Below are 19,061 nucleotides of genomic sequence, written 5' to 3'. Positions count from 1 at the left end.
CAGGGGACACAGGTTCAAGCCCTGGTCCAGGAAAATCCCACATGCCGCGGAACAACTACGTCCGTGAGCCACAACTACTGAGCCCACGTGCCACAACTACTGAGGCCCGTGCGCCTAGAGCCTGTGCTCTGCAACAAGAGAAGCCACCGCAATGAGAGGCCCATGCACCACAATGAAGAGTAGCTCCCGCTCACCACAACTAGAGAAAGCCCGCACGCAGCAACGAAGACCCAACGCAGCCAAAAATAAAATAAATAAAAAGTAAATAAAATAAAATTCAGTAAATAAAATAAAATACAACTTTTTCATGAATGTAAAAGCTAATAAATCTGGGATTTTCTAAAACTCCTTTTTATCAAATGTTTCATTGTTTACATTGGTGCTTTTCCATTTTTCCTACTGAAGCTTTTTTAGAAACAAGAGAATGTATAACACCAGATTAAATTTTCATTGATGATTATCGTCTTGAAAGCCAGATGTTCTCTATAGAATTAAAATTGTGGTTTAATATATTTAAACCTTAAGAAAAAATTTCCTCAGGCGAATTCTATACTAATCTATGTGCTTCATAGAAGAGTTACATTTAGAAAGGCAGTAGAGAGACTTCCCACTGGTGGCCCAGTGGGTAGGACTCCATGCTCCCAACGCAGGGGGCCTGGGTTCGATCCCTGGTTGGGAAACTAGATCCTGCATGCATGCGGAAACTGAGAAATCCCACATACCACATCCAACATGCCACAACAAAGATCCTGCATGCTGCAACTAAGACCTGGAACATCCTAAATAAATAAATATATCTTTAAAAAAAAAAAAAAAGAAAGAAAGTAGAGCGCAGTAAGTAGAATAGTAGGTTATTTACTTATTTGCAACTATTTCCCCCAAATAGATAATTTATAATAAAAACCTATAAATCAGGAGAATGTTTGAAATAAAAAATAAGAGAGACTAGGTGGGAAATTGTTATCGTATCTGGGAACTAAAAGTAATTCTGAATATCTTGGTTGTCAAAGTCCAAAAGGTTGTATTATTCTCATAGTCTGATACCTGAGAGAGGTCGATATGCAAGTTCACCTGGGGAAAAAAAAAATCCTCCCTCTACCCCAATCTTTGAAGAGTTTGTCATTCAAAGACTTATAGAATTATTACTGAATGACATCATGGTCATTATTTTCAGCAATAATTTTTTCAGAAACATCTATTTGATGGTCATTTCTTATACCAATTCATAATTAAAGCCAAGGACACAACATGAAGTCAGTGACTCAAGGAAGGCTGTTCAGCCTGGGAAACTAGAATAGAAGAATTCCCAGGTTCAGAGTTTCCTTTCTGTTTTGCTTTAACTTACCCTATATAGACAAAGTCTATGAGATCTTGTTGTTTTAGACACTATGCTGGCTACTTATTGATCTACAAGTTCAATGTGATTGGTGAAACTAGGGTGATTAATCTGTATGGTCAAAAGGACAACCAATTCCTGGTTCAGTGACTCTGGCTCATTGGCCTCCGCAGCCTGCATCCCAGTGTCTCCCAGTGTGACTACAACCTCCTTAACTTCAAAGACTGCTGAGAGGCAGCACTGATGAAGTGATGGCAAAACACTTTGGAATTCTTATTTACTTGAGCAAGAATTATGTTTAGCAATATGTATGAAAATCGTCTAAATCCTTTCTAGAATAAAGTGTATCATGCTAACTAAAGAAAATCAAACTGACAAATACGTATCAGAGTTTTCATCTAAACAAATTAGACAGTCATAAAATTTTACCTAAAACTAATTGAAAATTTTTATAACAAATTAAGTTTAGCATGATCCTGTTTTTCAAGAAAAAAATTATATGTTTATATATTTATTTGCTGCATAAATAATATTACACACCTCAGAAAAACCCTATAAAGATGGTATATTTATTTTCATCGTTGTTCCATTTTACAAATGAAGAAACTGAGGTACAGAAGGTTAAAGACCATGTCCAAATTCAAGAAATAGGGCTAGAATTTGAACAAACCTATTGGTTTGGTTCTGGAGCTGAGCATTTAATCATGGTGCCCTGTGTGTAACTGGACCATATAGAACGGTTTTGTTTGTTTAACTAAAAGGAGCTGCTTTTTACAATTTATCCACTTGCTTCTCTGTTTAGGTGAAAACAGGGGCTTATTACAAAGGAGATGTTTCTTTCTTCTTTTCTTCATTTCTTCAGAATCCACTGAGTGGTCTCTTCATTATAGGATTATAAAGTAGGTAGGTATCCATGGGGAGAAAGGGGGAAACAAAATCTTTTTTCTATTTCTTTCTTTTTAAAAATAAATTTATTTATTTGTTTTTGGCTGCATTAGTTCTCCATTGCTGCAGACGGGCTTTCTCTAGTTGCGTCGAGTGGGGGCTACTCTTTGTTGCGGTGCGTGGACTTCTCATTGCAGTGGCTTCTCTTGTTGCGGAGCATGGGCTCTAGGCATGTGGGCTTCAGTAGTTGTGGCACATGGGCTCAGTAGTTGTGGCTTGCGGGCTCTAGAGCACAGGCTCAGTAGTTGTGGCGCACGGGCTTATTAGTTGCTCCGCAGCATGTGGGATCTTCCCAGGCCCGGGCTAAAACCCATGTCCCCTGCATTGGCAGGCGGATTCTTAACTACTGCGCCACCAGGGAAGCCCTTATTTTTCTTTTGAGGTTCAACATAGAATCTATTTGATGAATTGAGATGACCCCAACTGAAATGCTCAAATATGGACACCAAGGGTCCCCATGGAGAACCAGACATACCATGAGAGGAAAAGTTTAATGTCAATGTCTTCAGTTTGGTGGGAGATGGGCCACTTTGCAGCTGAAACTGGAAGGTGGCCTTTTCCTACCCATCATGGGATGCTGGGCGGGCCTTGCCAACTACTGGAGAAATGTTAAAAGTCCAATTATAATGTACTACTGGCTGAGACTAAGGTGGGGGAGTGAGCTTCATCTTCCTCTAGGAACTGCTATGACCTCTGCAGAGATCTGTTCCAACAGGGTGATGATCGTAGCAGCGCGCCAGGGTGCATCAGACTCTGTGGGAGGACGTTTTTTCACCAGTAACACAATGTTGTGGTGACAGAGGCTCCTGCAGCAGAAAATGAGGTGGGGCATGCGACAGCAGCCTGGTCAGATTCTCCATATTCTCCATCTCTCTGGTGTTTGGAAACAGAAATAACCCCTTTGGATGATGAAAACCCTGGGGTTCCTGGACAGTTGGGGGATGGATGAAGAAATGCATCCTGTGAAGTAAAGTGACTTTCTGATTCCATTCCACAAATGTTTTTTGGAAAGCCTATAGCGCTGCAGCTCTATGTCAGGAAGGGGGGAAAGATGGAATTCTGCTACAACCTTCAAAGGGTTTCATAGATCTAATTTGTTACTTAAACTGACAAAACAAAGCATTAGTTGCCTGAGCCCAAAGGAAATTACCAGGGTCCATGTCTCTTTCATTCATTCTGGATTCTGCAAAATCTACAGCAACTCCCTAAATCTTCTTCAGCAACCTTTCTTTTGCCCCACCCCAGGGCTGCACTGTTTCCCCATTCCTGGTTTTAGGATACAGTTACAAAGACGCCCTGTCAAGAGTAGCAGAAAAATACTTCCATCAAGTAACTTTAAACATATGACCCATAACCAGCTTCCTCTACTAGTTCATCAGAAGTTAATATTCTTAAATAAATCCTATGAGTGTTACGTGTCTTATGTAAGTGCCACAGTTATACAGCATTCCATTTTGTGCAGGTTAAGAGCAATAATTTTTTAAATGTAGAAATGCCAGATAAGACACAATTTTTAGAACTCTAAATTGGCAATTTTTTTCTTAAAAAAAAAAAACAAAGGGCTTCCCTGGTGGCGCAGTGGTTGAGAGTCCGCCTGCCGATGCAGGGGACACGGGTTCGTGCCCCTGTCCGGGAAGATCCCACATGTCGTGGAGCGGCTGGGCCCGTGAGCCATGGCCGCTGAGCCTGCGCGTCCGGAGTCTGTGCTCCGCAACGGGAGAGGCCACAACAGTGAGAGGTCCGCGTAACGCAAAGAAAAAAAAAAAACCCCAAAACAAAAAAACACTAGAGGAGCTTCCCTGGTGGCGCAGTGGTTGAGGATCTGCCTGCCAATGCAGGGTACACGGGTTCAAGCCCTGGTCCGGGAAGATCCCACATGCCCGCGGAGCAGCTGGGCCCGTGAGCCACAACTACTGATCCTGCGCGTCTGGAGCCTGTGCTCCGCAACAAGAGGGGCTGCGATAGTGAGAGGCCCGCGCACCGCGATGAAGAATGGCCCGCGCTTGCCGTAACTAGAGAAAGCCCTTGCACAGAAACGAAGACCCAACACAGCCATAAATAAATAAATAAATTAAATAAAAATTTTTAAAAAAACAAAACAAAACACTAGAAGCCTCCAAAATGGAAGTGTCTCAGTCCTGTTTCTGTGGAGGACCCTGCAAACTCGCCACTCCTCTCAGAGGCCAGGCTAAGGAAGGCACTGGAGGATCAGCAGTTCTCACACCCCTGTCAACACAGAGCTCTCCCCGGAGACAGAGCAGAAGCTCCACTCCCCATGCCCCTCAGGGCCCTAGGGGGAACAGAAACCTTGAACCTTTCTGCACCTGCCGAGTGCTTGGCACTGTGGGAACCCAGCAACTGACAGCTCCCTGGAGGGGAGCCAGGCCGAGTGGAACACCCAGTCCCACGCTGCAGGCTCCTGGCCAGCTCAGAGCCAGCCGCCAGCTGAGACTGCACTGCTATGTTTTTCAAGGCCCAATTTGGTCGTGAGTCTAATTGTCTTTAGGAATTCTTTTTGTTCTCAACCCAAACAAATTTGAGGCTTGTAACAATCTGGATAATTCAAGAAAAATGGACTTTTTTTCTGGAATCTGTTTCTATGTTCACTGATAATTAAATTTAAAATATACTTTCATTTGGCTGTGTAATAAAATAAACTTTAGATCATCTCCTTTTAAAGTTCAGAGCTTCTTCACTGGGAGCTGAGAATTCCTCACTTGTAAAACGGGCGAAACAAGAGCTTTCATTACATAGGGGTTGTTGTGAGAATTAAGTGAGTTGATATAAGTGAAAAATATAACAGATTATCTGACATAGGATAAGCACTCAATAAATAGTGTGTGTGTGTGTGTGTGTGTGTGTGTGTGCATGAGTGTGTTTCAAATTTCACATCCTTACTTTAGTGATTCACTGAAGGCTGAAGTGGTTCTTCCACATTGCTTTTTTTACACAAAAGAATGAAATGAGCATGGGATAGTTCTTTTAATGCACATCTTCTCACCAAGTTTTACTTTTTGTTCATTTACTTCCTTCAAAAATAAGGGAAAATAAAACTCAACAATAAGAAAACAAACAACCCAATTTAAAAAACAAGCCAAACATCTGAACAGACACTGCACCAAAAAAGATATACAGATGGCAAATAAGCATATGAAAAGGTGCTCATCATCATTTGTCATTAGGGAATTGCAAATGAAAACAACGAGACACCACTGCTCACCCTTTAGAGGGGCTAAAATCCAAAAAACTGACAATACCATATCCTGATGAGGATTGATTGTGGGATTGCAAAATAGTACAACCACTTTGGAATACAATGTGGCAGTTTCTTGCAAAGCTAAGTATAGTCTTACTAGACAATCTAGCAGACATACTTCTAGGTATTTATCCAACTGATTTGAAAACTTAACATCCACACAGAAATCTGCATGCCAATGTTTATAGTCGTTTTATTCATAATTGCCAAAACCTGAAGTAAACAAGATATGTGTCAGTCGGCAAATGTATAAACAAACTGGTCCATCTCAACAGTGGAATACTACTCAGTAATAAAAAGAAATGAACTATCAGGCCACGAAAAGACATGGATGAATCTTAATTGCATATTGTTAGTGAAAGAAGCCAGTGTGGAAAGTCTACATACAGTATGATTTCAATTATATGCATTCTGGAAAAGGTACAACTATTCAGAGATGTTACATGGATCACTGGTTGCCAAGACTTTGGGGTAAGGAGAGGGTTACATTAATGGAGCACAAGGAATACTTTTAGGGCAGTGAAACTATTCATTATAATACTGCAATGGTGGATACACGATACTATGCATTTCCCAAAAACCATAGAACTTTACAGCTCAAAGAGTGAACCTTAATGTCTGTGAATTTTTAAAAAATCATTTAGGTGATCAGGAATGGGGGGGGGGGGTCTCCAGGTTGGAACACAGAATAAGACAAAAGAATCTAACTGTATTACAAATATATGAAACAACCTCACTGAAAGGAATTGGGGGAGAAGTGTTGTGGGAGAAGCTTCTGGTCTAAGTAACTTGGAAATAGTGGAGTCTGTAAAACTAAAGGTAAAAGAGTCTACATAAGCACTCCTCTAGTTGATAAAGTTTTATCCCACAGGGGAACAGGTTAACGATTCTGAAACCACTATACACGTATACTGGAAACGAACGAGTAAGTAAATAGATAGTGGACAGTGGAAGTCAGGTTTCTCACTATTAGAGTGGGAAGCTACAGATAAGGAAGAGGAAGAGATTAGAATGAGCCATACTGTAATGGATTAGAATTAGAGACACCAATATTAACTCACTATGAGTTTAATAAAGATATAGATGCTTATACTTTGAATTATTTATAGACGTGTGTATACACTAGTTAGCACACACACGTATATTTTCTTGCTCTGTCAGCTGAGATAGCCTAGAGACTATGACACCTCAATAGCAGCCATACACCCTAACACCCAGATCTTGGTATTAAATACTGTTCCTCAATTCAAAGAACCAGGATTCCTTTGAGGACTGGGGCAGAAAATATACAAAAGGAGCCTAGAAAATCTTATAGTGCCAGAAAGTAAAGAAGTGTTAAAACAAAACAAAAATAAAATTGGGGGTATTTTAAAGGGAAAAGAGCACACCAGTGGTCAAAGATGGAAAAATTTGAACAATAAAATAATTATAACCCAGTTCAATTATAACCCAAATCTAAAATAAATATCTACAAGTCCATAGTGGCAAAAACAAATGATTTAATAAATTAATGGTAGAGAATAGACAAATTTGCAGCACAAAAGGATTTCACTTAGATTATGTAGATACTTCACTCTCAAGGAGGTGGAGCTCAACTGCCCACTCCAGTGTGGGCTGTGCATAATGATTTCCTTCCAAAGAGTACAGTATCAAGGGGAGAACAGGGTAACTTTATAGAGAAGGAACCTGACAAACACTATTTCAGCCAGGTGATCAAGGTCAACATCAACGGTGACAGGTCATGTTGACAGTATGTACCCTTGACATTATGTGATGAAGATGGCCCTTTTCCTCTGTGGTCCTTCTCCCTAAAACTCATAACCCTAGTCTTATTATGAAAAAACATCCGACAAATCCCAAACTGTCAAGGTCATCAAAAATAAGGAAAATCTGAGATGTTGTCACAGCCAAGAGGAGCCTAATAAAACATGAGGATTAAATATAATGTGTTAACCTGGATGAGATCTCGGAACAGAAAAAGAATTCTGGGGAATTCTGACTAAGGTATGGACTTCAGTTAATAATGTATCAATATTGGTTCATTAATTGTGACAAATGTACCCTACTAATGTATGATGTTAACAATAGGGGAAACTGAGTGTGGGATGTATGGGACCTCTCTGTGGTATGTTCACAATATTTCTGTAAATCTAAAACTATTTTAAAATAAAATTTTTATTTAGAAAATAAGGAAAAAAATTTTATTGATTTTTGGCACATTTCCATGCAACAACAAATTACTAACAATTTAGACTTTTAATAATATTTAATAACAATATCTCAAGCTCAGTCAGGTCCTTTTATCTCATATTTAGCATTTTCAAAATTAATACTTTTGTACTTACTATTATTAATTATTTCTCTTGCAAGGGTGAGCATAGGATCTAGGACTTAGAGCATGAACCACGTAAGTCTGGGAAATTGGCTTCAAATTGGGTTACTCAATGACCTTAAAAAAACCTTTCTACTCCCAGTGGGAAATAAATCATGTAAAAAACAATAGTCAATGAGTATTTCTTAAAAACTAATTTTAAAAAAACTAATAAATTTATTGACTCCAAAAAACTCACAAGAAAAATAAAGTCTTCGTGTTCTAATGTCAACTCGGGACCATCAAATTGGCCTGCAATTATTCCATAATCTGTAGCTATTGTTAAGAAATTATTAAGAAAATGGAAGTCATCTCTCATGCCAAAGTCTTAAGGTAATATTAACTACTCACTATGAAGTTCATATGACTTAAAAATAAAGGTGAGTTTGGCCACAGAGTGGTGACAAATTTCTACTCACATTGTATTATGTAAAAAACATTTGGATTCCAGGAGAATATTGGATTCAACTTTAAGGTGCTATTGTTTATTTTCTCTAGGAAAATACTTCACGGAAATAATTATATTCTATCTGTGTGATTCCATCTGTCCGCGCACTCTGTTCTCTCTTTCTTCTGCAGTTAACATTACTGACTTTCAGCTTAAAATTTTATGTGAGATTGCTATGAATTAACAGAGTTGTCACATTTCACTCAAAAAAAGAAAAAGTATTTTGGAAGTAGTTGAAGTTGTCCAGCCATAGTTTTTACATCTCTGTTGGAAAATGTGTAGTAAAACATGCTTTGAAAATAAAATACTTTTCTTTGGGGAACAACTAATGTTTTAAGACATTGTTCCTCACTTGATCCTGTCTCATTTTCAAATCTGAATCAAACCCACTGTGTATCCAGGATAAATGAAATGCAGGAAATTAATTAGTATTGAGTTTCTAATGTACTAAGCCTTTCATTTGTTTTCTCCCCCATTTAACTCTCTCAGTATCCTTATGAGATGATTACTATTATACCGTTTTACTCTTAAGGAAAATACAATTCAAAAGAATCTTTACCATACATATCTAGAGCCTTCTATCTAGTAGAGGTAGTCCTGGATTATATCCCAAGACCACTCTCTGACTACACTGTTGTGGGGTAAAATGTCACTCAGTGAGCTAAAATCATTGAGAATAGGAAATTGTTGAAGTAATGCCCAATACGTTTTTAACAAGAGATCTTTACGAATAAAAAAATTTAAGTTTTTACCGTGTAATACCAGCAAAATAATTTGTTCTGGAAAATTCATCTGGCTTCTTAACATCACACAGATTTTTGGCATTTGGAAGAGGGGACACTATGGTTGTTCCCTTGAGTCCCAAGAGGTCCACTTTACAGAGCAAAGGGCAAGAAGGAAGGAGAGAATTACAAAGCAATTCTCTCTTTTTACTCTTCCCACACTCAGAAGAAGTCAGTTGATGGGACACCTCTCATTCAACAGTTCAAGTCAGAGCTCAAACCAATGTCCAGGACCTGTGGTTGGCAGAAGGGGTTAAGGTTAAATTATGTATTTGGAGAGTAATATAAGTTTTGTTGCATTTGAACATGGAATTCCATGTGGTTATCTGTAAATAAAGACACATACTGAGTTTTGTTTTGTAACACTGCACAGAAATATTTAAACTTACAGTTTTTTAAAGTGAGACAAATTTTAAATTCTTATTGGAACCTTTGAAATGGTTGGGACTACACTGAGTGTTTCACAACTACATAATTAACAGAGTTTTGCACACAAATAAATGTTTATTTTCAGATACCTGTTGGCCATATATATGCTTACTCAACTGGAAAGTGCTGGTCATTAGGTCATCATGAGAGCTATCCTTCAGATATATTTTTGTATGTGCAAACTGTCCTCTTGATATTTTTCCTTAGTCGTTAAAAAACTACCTTCATTTTTTTCCATAAAATTCTACATTGATAGCATTTGCATACTAATAGTTTTCCTAAGTTTAAGTTATATTGGGAATTATCTTAAATGCCTTCATGTGCTATACTTAAAAACAAATTGTAGGTTAGCAAAATGCTTTTAACTTTTGGTAAATTAAAAAATTTATAGGTAAAAAAATGAGAATATGAGACATATATGGGTTATTCATATTGCAATTTACTTCAAGTCATTAAAAAACCTTTAGTGTTCTTATAGATTTTTAAATGTTTTTAATGCATAATAAAGTTTAAATAAGTGTCAGTTAATGTATTTAAAATACATTTATCAATAAACTTGACAAATAAGTTTAACTTTCAAGTTTTCATACAATTAATTAGCTATCTCTCAGGAATGATTCTTGTGGTGGACATATCAGAATCACTTGCATTTAATAAAACTTAATTAATTCTAACTTCACCACTCCTTGGTTCCCAATCCTTCTCCACTCCTACTTCTTGAACCCCTGATATTTATGGGCATATGTCAAATCCCTCAGGTATACAGGAGTAGGATAAAAGGTTTATACCTAATGCTTAAATAACCAAATTTTATTTCTTGCTACTGAATTATCACAAGCAACTGGGTCCTCTTCATTTCTTCTTTTCCTCTTCATTATAAAATAATTTTCTAGAAAAGGTTGGGTTCATATTAATTTAGCAAAGTAGGGCTTGAAACACATCATTCTACTAATTAGTCTAAGAGAGAGAGATTACATCAGAAAAGAATACCTAAATGCATACATTTCAAAAAATAAACAATGGTAATTCTAATAATGAGTCCATGCTTCCAACTGTGCCTGATTTCTATGCACTGTATTAGAAGAAGAATCAGAGATTCTCATCATTTTTCATCCCTAGCCTAGTTTCGAGAAAAAAATTATGCTAATTCTCATCAGGTGTTCATTTTTGATACTAAGTCAGGAGAGTCACAGAGAACACAGTTCTCTTTGTGTGCCTCATACTACAGGGAAATATGCACTTAGTCACTCAATCAGTAAGAATGAGTAATTTTTAAGTTTCCCAGTGTCTAGTTCTTTGATCTGACAAGTGTAAAACAAGTAAAAGTTAAATTATAGGCATTAAATTTGAAGTTAATATTAACTTTCAATTCTATTTCTGAATAATATTCTGATCAAATTAAAAATAGGAATTAATGCAGTATATTTACATACAGCACCTTTTTGGCATATAATTAAATTTAACTCATTTCAGTGAATCTCTATCAGGGCCCCTCACACAGGAAGCTGGAGGGTCCTTTAGCCCAGGCCTCAGGTGATGCACAGTCCCAGGGATACCCTGGCAAGACTGAAAGAAGATAGTTGCTATACAAGGTTAAACTTGAGTCCAGTTACTAGACCACATCAGCTGAAGTGTACTATGAGTTAAATGTTTTAAAAATCCTATGATTATCTCATGAACATCACAATTACTTTGGGGATTATTGTGGGCATTCATATGTTTTAATTGCATCCATTTATCAACATAACATTTTAAATGCACCACAATTTTGTAACCCTGGCATTTTTAATATACTGAGGGCCTCAAAAATGCAAATGGCCCTAGCCTCTCTGAATATCTGACAGGTTCTGCCAGCTGCAAGGCACCATGCTGTTCTCTGGGGACAAGAAGACATAGTCCCTGCTCTCAACAAGCTTACTGTCAGCAGAAAAAAAGAATCAAATACAAAAATACCTATTATAGATAATAGAATAAGATAAGGGCCATTCTAGAGATGCAAATAGCCGTGAGATTCAATGGCACCAAAATCTATTTCCAGTTAAGAATTAAAATATCTTTAAGAGGAGGTGTCATTGAAGATGGATCTTGAAAAACAAGGCACTACTGACAGTCAGAGATGAGTGAGAAAGACATGAATGGAGAGGGACATCTTTAGAACAGCACTGTTTGGTTGGTGTGTAAAAAGTAGAGGAGGAAGTGAACATGGAAAATCAGTTTGGGACCAGGTAGTTCAGAGTCACAAATGGCAGGGTAAGGAGTCCCACTCCTACTCTCATTGGCAAAAGAAAGTGAGTATGGGGTTTTCAACAAGGAAGTAACATCATCATGCTGCCTTTTAGGAAGATAAAACTGGAATAAATACACACGGTGGCCTAGTGAATCAGGAAAAGATGGTATGGGAAATCAGTGTGGAGGCTGGCTTGCAGCCCTCAGCCTGAAGATTCATCACTCTTTGCCTAACCCGAAGAACTTCCTTTTTCCTCAGTCTTGAAGACCCTTTCTTATATTCTCCCTCCACCTAAGCTATAAGCTTACGTACAGGGGGTGATCAGAAGAAGTTCTCTTTTGTTCAGGGTTTTGAGACACTCCTTATTAAGACCAGGGGGATTTCTCATCAAAGGTACGATTTTCTTCCGCACCCAGCTTGGTTCCTTTAAAAGAAGCAGATCTTATCCTATTATATATTTATTGTGCATAGTCAGGAAATTCAATACCAATTCACAATACCAGGAAGCATTTAGTCCAAGAAAACTAAGTGACATACATCACTGCTTCCATTTGCTCAATAAAGTTAGTATTAAGAGTCACTCAAGTCAAAGTTGTTTTTTTCTTTTCCATCGAATAAATGAAGAATAGAACTGGCCTTTCCAAGAATGAGATTATTTTTCTAGTTTTTCCTTTTACTGAAGACTCCATTTTTTTCAACTGTACATGATCCCCTAGCCTAGTTCAATAAATGGATTAAATTTAGGAATAGTCTATGACTTTGTAATTATCGCTAACACTTACAAAGCACTCACTATGTGCCGGTAGTGTTCTAAGCACTATATATAACTTCGCTTGGCAGTTTAAAAAAAAAAAAAGAAAAAGATTCTTACAGATGAGGTTCATAGAGGAGGAAAGAAAGAATTCCTAGCACTTGGAATAAGTAGCATGGCTATTTCTCTTCCCAATGGTAGAACTTATTCAGTTTCTTCCTGCTCCTGTACTTCCAGAACAATGGTATAATTCAAACAGAGAAGGCAAAAATCCAAGCTGCCACTTGACTTCTGATTTAACAAAGGTTACGTGGAAGCTGTCCTGAGCTGTTGCATTACATAGTTTATCATACCATCTAATGTTTTGAAAAGGATGTTTTATTATTGATTAAACAAATTTAAAGTTGCAAGAGAAAACATCTTAATATACCTACAAAAACTATATTTAAACATTCCCATGAGGTACACTACTACAAGAAAGAGAAAAAAAAAAACCTCTACTGCATTGAGCTTGAGTTTCCTTTAGTTTTATTTTATTTTATTTTATTTGTTAAACATCTTTGTTGGAGTATAATTGCTTTACAATGGTGTGTTAGTTTCTGCTGTATAACAAAGTGAACCAGCTATATGTATACATATATCCCCATATCCCCTCCCTCTTGCGTCTCCCTCACACTCTCCCTATCCCACCCCTCTAGGTGGTCACAAAGCACCGAGCTGATCTCCCTGTGCTATGTGACTGCTTCCCACTAGCTATGTATTTTACATTTGGTAGTGTATATATGTCCACGCCACTCTCTCACTTCATCCTAGCTTACCCTTCCCCCTCCCCTTGTCCTCAAGTCCATTCTCTACATCTGCGTCTTTATTCCTGTCCTGCTCCTAGGTTCTTCAGAACAATTTTTTTCTTCAATTTTGTTTTAAAAGACACATTAGTTGATTGAAAAGCTGCAAACTATGCTTAACAACCCTGCATATTGAAGTAATGACCAAATAACTGTATTAAGATACATATGTAAAATATACAATAAACATATCCATAATTGAATTAGAAAATCAAAATAAAAGAGGTTTAATCAGCATTATCCAAAATAAGGAGCATGGTAGACATATAACCTCAAAATGCAAATTAATTCCTATTTTTCAATACAATCACTGATTTATAAACTTAAAAATTCAAATAATTTCATTTGAAATTCATTAATTAAGCCAAATATACCTATAAAGAGTGAAATTTCTACCTAAATATCTTTCAAAATAGAATAGCCAAAGAGAAAGCAAAATAACCTGCTTTGTAAACATTTCGGAAAAGTGTTTAAATAGTTTGAATCAAGACCAGGAAGAGATACCTATATTTTCTTCTCTCTTCCTCGCCTGCCCTCTGCTGGCAAAATAGAGAAAAGTGAAGAGTAAAGAAGCCTCACACGACATACTGAAAAAGTATTATTTTTAAACAAGAAATGTACTATAGAGTTATATATATAATTTTCCATAAGATTAATTTGCCATCATATTATCTCACCACTCATATGTGAGTTAATATTGGAATAAAAAAATAATGTTTAGAACTTGGAAATATTTCAGTATTTATAATAGTTCAGATAAATGACCATGTTAAAATAAGAATATAAACATAAAAACATGTCAGAGTGAGAGACACTTTATGTCATTTACATCCTTACTGACAAGTAAAACATGGACTAGGTGAGTTTCATTAGCAGCACTCATAACTGTTTGAATGACTGTAACCAAGAGGGTCTGATTACTGGATCACTGTGAGCCAGGACAGAGGGTGGTCTGCAGGGCTTTTTCTCTGGTCCTCCCTAAATAGCATTCCCATTAATGCTGAGAATGAATAATAGTGAATCCCAATCTATAAAGATCTCAACTAACTGGACATTGAACCAATTCTACCACAGTAAAATAAAACAGGAATTACTACATTGGTCCACAAGTTGCACAAGCATGAGGTTCATAGTGGTACTATTTGTGAAAGAGACTTGCACATTTTGGATATTAGCAAAGTTAAAGTAAGTCTACAGGGTGATACAAGTTTTCCCCCAAGTTTTCACATAAGTGGAACTCTACAGTCTGTTCTCTTTAGAGTCTGGCTTCTTTCTCTCAAATTATGTTTGCGGGATTCGTCCATACTGTTGTATGTAAAAGTAATGCACTCATTATCATTGTTATATAGTATCCCATCATATGTATATACTTGATATGCTTATCCATTCTATTCTTAATGAATGTTTGGATTTTACAGTTTTTGCACTTTTTTTAGGATATCTAGGAGTAGAAAATCTGGGTCATGAGTTTTACATATGCTCGATTTTAGTAGAAATCTCCATAGTTTTCCAAGTGTTATATCATTTCATAATTTATGCTCTAACAACAGTAGTTCTAGTTGTTGGGAGTTCTAGTTGTTCTACATCTAAGATAACACTTGGCATAACCATGTTTTTTTTCCTTTTTTAATTTTAGTCATTTCGGTGAGTAGTGGTATCTCATTGTGGGGTTTGATTATTAATAATTTTGAGTCCATTTTTATATGTTTATTGACCAACTGAATGTGTTCACTTGTGAAACACTTGTTCAACACATCTGCTCATTTTTCCACTAGATTATGTGTTCTCTCTCCCTCTCTCTTATTGATTGTTGGAAGTTCTTCATATATCTGGATATAAGTTCTTCATCTGATATAACATATTGCAAATATCCTCTTCCCTTTGGTGGGTTTACTTTCACTCTTTTAATGATATCATCTGATGAAAGAAGTACCTAATTTTTTTTAAATAAATTTCTTTATTTTATTTACTTATTTATGGCTACATTGAGTCTTCATTGCTGAGTGTGGGCTTTCTCTAGTTGCAGCGAGCAGGGGCTACACTTCGTTGCAGTGTGCAGGCTTCTCATTAGGGTGACTTCTCTTGTTACAGAGCAGGGGCTCTAGGCGCACGGGCTTCAGTAGTTGTGGCAGGCAGGCTGAGTAGTTGTGGCCCGTGGGCTCTAGAGCGCAGGCTCAGTAGTTGTGACGCATGGGCTTAATTACTCTGCGGCATGTGGGATCTTCCCGGGCCAGGGATCGAACCTGTGTCCCCTGCATTGGCAGGCAGATTCTTAACCATTGCGCCACCAGGGAAGTCCCAAGAAGTACCTAATTTTAATGAAGTCCTTCATTAATCTTTTCCTTTATAGTTGAGTACTTTTGTATTCTGCTAGAAATATACAAGTGTCTTTTGGGCAAAATCCAGGTTTACTTCTCCAAGCATTTTGGCCTCTCAAGTCCTGGCTGCTAATCATGCTAAGCAGGGAAGGGAAGGGGTAGGAAATACATAATGCTGTCTTCAAATATTTGAAAGGCTATCATAGGGATGAAAACATTAGGTTGGCCCTGCATAGTGCCCTGAAAGAAATAAGAGCTTAGGTTGGAAAGTAACAACATAAAATTGTATATCTGACTAGCCCAATAATGAAAAGAGATATTGTACTTTCTCCCTGTCACTGGACGTGTTGAAGTACCAGCTGATGCATAGTTTTCTGGAAACATACATTCTAAAAGATAACCTTTAAGCCAATCCATGTGACTTTAAGAGTGTGGCTATAGCATGTGATGTAGAACAGAATAGTTGCCCTATATGCCACCAGCTTAAAGAAATTAGGGTTGAACTTCCACAATATCCTTATTTAACTCCTAATAGAATTCACAAATCTTTATAAATTCTTACTTGCAACTATTTATATTTTCAGTCTCTATGACCTCCACTTTTTAAAATAGTATAGTAATTCCCTTCACCTTAAATTTTCATTTTGAAAGTTTTTAAGGGAAAATCTCTACCTCTAATATTCCAGGATTTGTCAAATAAGATTCTATTTATCCTAAGCATAGGCTTCAGAATTTAACTCCAGTCCTTTTCCCATTCTACCTTCATCTATACAGAAGAAAAAAAATTTCTGTTAACTGATAACATGGCAGTAAATGTCCTTCAATTCTTTGTTTATTCTAAAATGCATTCTCCAGCTTATTCTCCATACATTCTCCTATAGCTCTATGTATTCCTTGAAGTTCAGTATCAAAAATATATAAATATTACGAGAGAGAACATCCTACTAAGATAGCACTGTACTGTCTTGCTTAACCCTAGAGATAGACAGACCTAGTTCAGATTCTATCCCTACCATATTCTAAACCATGTTACTTAAACTTTCCAGGCCCCAGTGTTCTCATCCATAAACTGGAGATAATAATATTACCTACCCCATTGGTTGTTGTGAGGTTTAAATGAGATATTGCCCATAAAATTTAACATAGTGCGTGACTGGCAGCATACTCTTTCCTTTAAAAAAAGTATATGTGGTGGAATATTATTCAGCTGTAAAAAGAATGACATTCTGCTACAACTTGGATGAACCTTGAAAACATTATGCTAAGTGAAATAAGTCAGACACAAAATGATAGACATTGTATGATTCCACTTATAGAAGATATCTGGACTAGGGAAATTCATAGAAACAGAAAGTAGAATACAGGTTACCAGGGGCTGGAGGGAGAAGGAAACAGGGAGTTACTGTTTAATGGATACAGTGCTTCTATTTGGGATGATAAAAAATTTATGGAACCGGATGATGGGGATGGTTGCACATTATGAATGTACTTAGTGCCACTGAATTATACCATTAAAAATGGTTTAAATGGTACATTTTATGGTATGTATATTTTACCAGAATAAAACAAATTAATTAATTTAAAATTTTTTAATGAGACATCATTTTTAACTTCCCAAAATCTCTAAGGAAGGTCTACAGTGACTCTTATAAGATCATGTCCCTACAATGATAATTTGGATTCTTTCTAGGCTTAGATTATATCTTATACTTAGCCATACCAAAGTTTAACTCTCTTCTTTCTGTCCTCCCTCCCATAATTCCAGACTTTAAAAATCTCTTTCTTAAGCTTTTCCACATCTATAAAGCATTTATTATATGATTGTGAACTTAGACATTTAATATAAGTGCCTCATCTATAAAATTTTTGAACTAACATCAGCACTTCTTACGGGGAGAGCCAACTACGAAACTTTACTTTTTAAATAAGTAACTGCCCTGACTCTTTGTTACTGGTCTCTAAATCAGTTCCTAAATAAAGCAAATCTTTCCCTCCAACCCTATACCAACCCTATAGTGTGTGTCTTAAGAAATAGTTTCTGGGGTGTTTGTGTATGTGTATGTGTGTGTGTGTGTGTGTGTGTGTGTGTGTGTGTGTGTGTTGGGATGTGTGTGGGGAATGGGGGGAGCACAGCAAGGAGAAGGAAGACTTTATCAAAGGTATTTTTTCTAATGTTAATAAGTTATATCTATTTGTTCCTCTTATTTCAGATAGTTATTTAATCATTCCACTCAACTCAACTTGATTGGGTGGCATGATTTCCCATTACGTAAATCATACAGTTCATCTGCAAATAGACTGTGTTTGCTTAAATGTTCAACAATTATACCATTCATTACAAATTCTACCAGCTTCCCTGCCCTTGAAGTAAAAGTAAGCAATCTGTAATCAAAAAGGACCTCCACTGGAATGCTTTGTGTAGATCGATTGCACAGAAGTTATTTGTAATGATAAGATTTACACTTAGTCAGCTAATAGTAGTAGATTAATACGTGCTTGGAAAAATGAAGTCCTTCATGAGCACCACCTAGCCAAATTATTTCATTTCTTAATCTTTGTATTATTTCCTATTCCTAGTCAGATATTTTATAATATATCCTTATTATTATATATACATTTAAAAATCCTGGATGGACATGGAATTTGCTCCACAAAAACTATATATTACTACTGGTACTTAATAGGTACCTGAAAACTAGAGGCAAAAACTTGTAATACTCTGGAATAGAAAAAAATATATATGCTCTTCCACTAATCCTAGTTTTCTGTTACCAGAAAGTATTCCAATTTTGCTTTTACTTTTCCAATTGCTTTTACTGATGTAACTTTCATTAACAGAAAAAATGCAAAATAGTAAATCTAATTTTAGCCAGAGGATTACATTCTCAAATTTCTACTGGACATCCTTGGGCTAGCAGCAGCCCAAGCAGTGATTACAAAAATTTATCTATGTTCAGCTTTAAAATACTCTCAGTAAAAAGAACACAGTATAAGAGCTACTGAGTCTGATCACAAGATGTGTTCATCACAGGGATTCAATCTATTGTCCTATCCATTTACATGAGCAATCAAGGAACCTTCTGGGAGAGAATTTCTACTAAGGAAAGAGAGAACTGAGTAAACTCTCTTGGTACAAAAAAAGAAAAAGGCAGTGTATTGTGGTGGTTAGAAAATGGGATTAGGAGTCTTAGGTCAGGTTCCCTAGAAGGGCCTGAGGTGAGCTTTATTAGGGTGTACTCTCAAAAGTGAAGGATAGGATAGGTCAGAAGAAGCAAGAGAGGGGCCCAGATAGAGACTAGTTTCAGTTTGACCCAACAGGAAAGCTCCAGAGCACAAACTGTACCACAGAATTA

The sequence above is a fragment of the Delphinus delphis genome, chromosome 9, assembly GCF_949987515.2.
Source record: "Delphinus delphis chromosome 9, mDelDel1.2, whole genome shotgun sequence".
In the NCBI taxonomy this organism is placed as follows: Eukaryota; Metazoa; Chordata; class Mammalia; order Artiodactyla; family Delphinidae; genus Delphinus; species Delphinus delphis.
The sequence above is the reverse complement of the archived record's forward strand: the minus strand, read 5'-3'. Positions refer to the sequence as shown.